Genomic DNA, 5,487 nt, shown 5'->3' with positions numbered 1-5,487 from the left:
GAAACAATACCGTTGATGGAGTAATAATACCTGAGCCACGGTGTACCGGTCTATGGCCGGTGACGTGACGGGAAAAAACGGCGAGGGAGGAGCGCCCTTCTCAAAAGAAACATGTAATCTGCGCCAATGTTGTTAAGAAGGCAATATGGTGCATCATACAGAAACCTACATTTCTTTTCCAGAAAATATATTTTTGAATTTTCTAACAAGTTTTCATTGGCAACGAGTTTTTATCAAAAGCAATCACTTTTGCAAGTGAAAACACACAATCCTACTAATTTCTCCAGGTGCCTAGGCTACAAACTTTTGTTTTGAGCAGATTTAGCCGTGGGCTTTGAACGTGGAATCTGGCTGCCCGGTTCCAAAACGAATGCAATCACTTTTTACCTGAGCAAACTCCTCTCACTGGGATAGCCCAACCAAATAATCGAATCCCTTTATTGTTTAATTAGCTCCGCCCCTGTATGGTCAGGCGTCATTGACAGTGTTGGCTCGTGCTCCCATCGAACGACCTGAATACGACCCCTTGTGGCTATGCATAAGAGGTCGGACTGGTGTCATAGACTAGATTTAACATAGTAAATGTAAAACTGAGACATGCAAATTAGTATAATATGTTACGTTTGGTATGGTTACATCACAGGAGATTGGTGGAACACTAATTTGGGAGGACAGGCTCGTGGTAATGGCTTGAATGGAATAAGTGGAATGGTATCGAATACATCAAACACATGGTTTCCAGGTTAATATTATGAGCCATCCTCCCCTCAGCACCCTCCACTGGGTTACATACGATCACAAGCATTTTGCTACACCCGCAATAACATCTGCTAAATATGTATACAGTGGGGAGAACAATTATTTGAAACACTGCCGATTTTGCAGGTTTTCCTACTTACAAAGCATGTAGAGGTCTGTCATTTTTATCATAGGTACACTTCAACTGTGAGAGACGGAATCTATTTTAAAAAATCACATTGTATGATTTTTAAGTAATTAATTTGCATTTTATTGCATGACATAAGTATTTGATCACTTACCAACCAGTAAGAATTCCGGCTCTCACAGACCTGTTAGTTTTTCTTTAAGAAGCCCTCCTGTTCTCCACTCATTACCTGTATTAACTGCACCTGTTTGAACTCGTTACCTGTATAAAAGACACCTGTCCACACACTCAATCAAACAGACTCCAACCTCTCCACAATGGCCAAGACCAGAGAGCTGTGTAAGGACATCAGGGATAAAATTGTAGACCTGCACAAGGCTGGGATGGGCTACAGGACAATAGGCAAGCAGCTTGGTGAGAAGGCAACAACTGTTGGCGCAATTATTAGAAAATGGAAGAAGTTCAAGATGACGGTCAATCACTCTCGGTCTGGGGCTCCATGCAAGATCTCACCTCGTGGGGCATCAATGATCATGAGGAAGGTGAGGGATCAGCCCAGAACTACACGGCAGGACCTGGTCAATGACCTGAAGAGAGCTGGGACCACAGTCTCAAAGAAAACCATTAGTAACACACTACGCCGTCATGGATTAAAATCCTGCAGCGCACGCAAGGTCCCCCTGCTCAAGCCAGCGCATGTCCAGGCCCATCTGAAGTTTGCCAATGACCATCTGGATGATCCAGAGGAGGAATGGGAGAAGGTCATGTGGTCTGATGAGACAAAAAATAGAGCTTTTTGGTCTAAACTCCACTCGCCGTGTTTGGAGGAAGAAGAAGGATGAGTACAACCCCAAGAACACCATCCCAACCGTGAAGCATGGAGGTGGAAACATCATTCTTTGGGGATGCTTTTCTGCAAAGGGGACAGGACGACTGCACCGTATTGAGGGGAGGATGGATGGGGCCATGTATCGCGAGATCTTGGCCAACAACCTCCTTCCCTCAGTAAGAGCATTGAAGATGGGTCGTGGCTGGGTCTTCCAGCAAGACAACGACCCGAAACACACAGCCAGGGCAACTAAGGAGTGGCTCCGTAAGAAGCATCTCAAGGTCCTGGAGTGGCCTAGCCAGTCTCCAGACCTGAACCCAATAGAAAATCTTTGGAGGGAGCTGAAAGTCCGTATTGCTCAGCGACAGCCCCGAAACCTGAAGGATCTGGAGAAGGTCTGTATGGAGGAGTGGGCCAAAATCCCTGCTGCAGTGTGTGCAAACCTGGTCAAGAACTACAGGAAACGTATGATCTCTGTAATTGCAAACAAAGGTTTCTGTACCAAATATTAAGTTCTGCTTTTCTGATGTATCAAATACTTATGTCATGCAATAAAATGCAAATGAATTACTTAAAAATCATACAATGTGATTTTCTGTATTTTTTAGATTCCGTCTCTCACAGTTGAAGTGTACCTATGATAAAAATGACAGACCTCTACATGCTTTGTAAGTAGGAAAAACCTGCAAAATCGGCAGTGTATCAAATACTTGTTCTCCCCACTGTATGTGACCAATAAAATTTGATTTGATAGAAGGTTACTTAAGGGGGTGGATGGGTGGGAGTATAAAGCGAACGTCAGCAACCACAAGGTTGCATGGTGGACTTATAACACGAACGTCTAGCAACCCAAAGGTTGCATGTTTTAATCTCATCACAGACAACTTTAGCATTTTAGCTATTAGCAACTTTGCAACAACTTACTACTTTTTAGCTACTTTGCAACAACTTAGCATGTTAACTAAACCTTCCCCTAACCTTAACACTTTTAGCTAACCCTTCGCCTAACCCTAACTTTAACCTAAAACCTAAAACTCTAACCACTAGTGATAGCTAAAATTAGCGTTAGCTACCTAGCCACCTAGCTAGTGTCAACCATATCAAATTGGAATTCGCAACATATCATATGTTTTGCAAATTTGTAGCATATTGTACTTTATGCAAATTTGTAACATATTGTACAAATGAAATGGATGATAGACATAAACAAATTAATACCATACGAAAATGAACATATCATACTAAATGAGGTCTCTCAGATTTACGTACAAAATAATATTAAATGCTCTGAGACCACGTTGCAGAAGTGGGTATGTTCCTCATATATACAGTATTTGGTAGGTACACTGCCTATCATAAGTATTCACCCCCTTGGATATCTTCATATTTTAATATGTTACAAAGTGAGATTAAAATGCATATAATAAAATAATGGTCAATGATCTACACAAAATACTCTGTCAAACTGTAAGAAACATTCTAACAATTCTTTAAGATGAATGAAAAATAAATCACTAATATACACTACATGACCAAAAGTATGTGGACACCTGTTCATCGAACATCTCATTCCAAAATCATGGGCATTAATATGGAGTTGGTCCCCCCTTTGCTGCTATAACAGCCTCCACACTTCTGGGAAGGCTTTCCACTAGATGTTGGAACATTGCTGCAGGGATTTGCTTCCTTTCAGCAACAAGAACATTAATGAGGTCGGGCACTGATTTTGAGCAATTGGGCCTGGCCCGTAGTCAGTGTTCCAATTCATCCTAAAGGTGTTCGATGGGGTTGAGGTCAGGGCTCTGTGCAGGCCAGTCAAGTTCTTCCACATCAATCTCAACAAACCATTTCTGTATGGACCTCGCTTTGTGCACATGGGCATTGTCATGCTGAAACAGGAAAGGGCCTTCCTCAAACTGTTGCCACAAAGTTGGAAGCACAGAATCGTCTAGAATGTCATTGTATGCTGCAGCATTAAGATTTCCCTTCACTGGAACTAAGGGGCCTAGCCCGAACCATGAAAAACAGCCCCACATCATTATTCCTCCTCCACCAAACTTTACAGTTGGCACTATGCATTCGGGCAGGTAGCATCCTCTTGGCATCTGCCAAACTCAGATTTGTCAATCAGATTGCCAGATGGTGAAGCATGATTCATCACTCCGGAGAACGCGTTTCCACTGCTCCAGAGTCCAATAGCGGTGAGCTTTACACCACTCTAGCCAACACTTGGCATTGCGCATGGTGAGCTTAGGCTTGTGTGCAGCTGATTGGCCATGGAAACCCATTTCATGAAGCTCCCGACAAACAGTTCTTGTGCTGACGTGCTTTCAGAGGCATTTTGGAACTCAGTAGTGAGTGTTGCAACCAAAGACAGACAATTTTTACGCGCTACACGCTTCAGCACTCGGCAGTCCCGTTCTGTGAGCTTGTGTGGCCTACCACTTCACAATTGAGCCTTTGTTGCTCCTAGACTTTCCAGTTCACAATAACAGCACTTTCAGTTGACCGGGTAGCTCTAGCAGGGCAGGAAATTGATGAACTGAGTTGCTGGAAGGGTGGCATCTTATGACGGTGCCACGTTGAAAGTCACTAAGCTCTTCAGTAAGGCCAGTCTACTGCCAATGTGTATCTATGGAGATTGCATTGCTGTGTGCTCTAATTTATACACCTGTCAGCAACGGGTGTGGCTGAAATAGACGAATCGACTAATTTGAAGTGGTGTCCACATACTTCTGTACACTACCGGTCAAAAGTTTTAGAACACCTACTAAGGGTTTTTCTTTATTTTGACTATTTTATACATTGTAGAATAATAGTGATGACATCAAAACTATGAAATTACACATATGGAATCATGTAGTAACCAACAAAGTGTTAAACAAATCAAAATATATTTTATATTTGAGATTCTTCAAATAGCCACCCTTTTCCATGATGACAGCTTTGCACACTCTTGGCATTCTCTCAATGTTTTTTTTGATCACGAGGACTGGATATATGTTCAGAGTAGCTTCAGAAAATAATATCGACACATATACCGATACGGTGAATGAGTTTATCAGGAAGTGCATAGGATATGTTGTACCCACTGTGACTATTAAAACCTACCCCAACCAGAAACCGTGGATAGATGGGAGCATTCGCGCAAAATTGAAAGCGCGAACCACCACATTTAACGAGGGCAAAAAGACTGGGAATATGGAAGAATACAAACAGTGTAGTTATTCCCTCTGTAAAGCAATCAAGCAGGCTAAACGTCGGTATAGGTACAAAGTCCCAGGTCAATGGCTCAGACACGAGACGTATGTGGCAGGGTCTATAGACAATCATGGATTATAAAAGGAAAACCAGCCACGTCACGGACACCGACGTCTTGCTTCCGGACAGGCTGAATACCTTCTTCGCTCACTTTGAGGATAATACAGTGCCACCAATGTGGCCCGCTATCAAGGACTGTGGGCTCTCCTTCTCTGTGGCCGACGTGAGTAAGACATTTAAGCGTGTTAACCCTCGCAAGGCTGCCGGCCCAGATGGTATCCCTAGCCGCGTCCTCAGAGCTTGCGCAGACCAGCTGGCTGGTGTGTTCACAGATATATTCAATCTCTCCCTATCCCAGTCTGTTGTCCCCACATGCTTCAAGATGACCACCATTGTCCCTGTACCTAAGAAAGCAAAGTTAATTGAAGTAAATTACTATCGCCCCATAGCACTTACCTCTGTCATCATGAAGTGCTTTGAGAGACTAGTCAAGAATCATATCACCTCCAAC

This window comes from Salvelinus alpinus, chromosome 19, assembly GCF_045679555.1.
Source record: "Salvelinus alpinus chromosome 19, SLU_Salpinus.1, whole genome shotgun sequence".
Taxonomy (NCBI): domain Eukaryota; kingdom Metazoa; phylum Chordata; class Actinopteri; order Salmoniformes; family Salmonidae; genus Salvelinus; species Salvelinus alpinus.
This window is presented reverse-complemented; position numbering follows the sequence as displayed.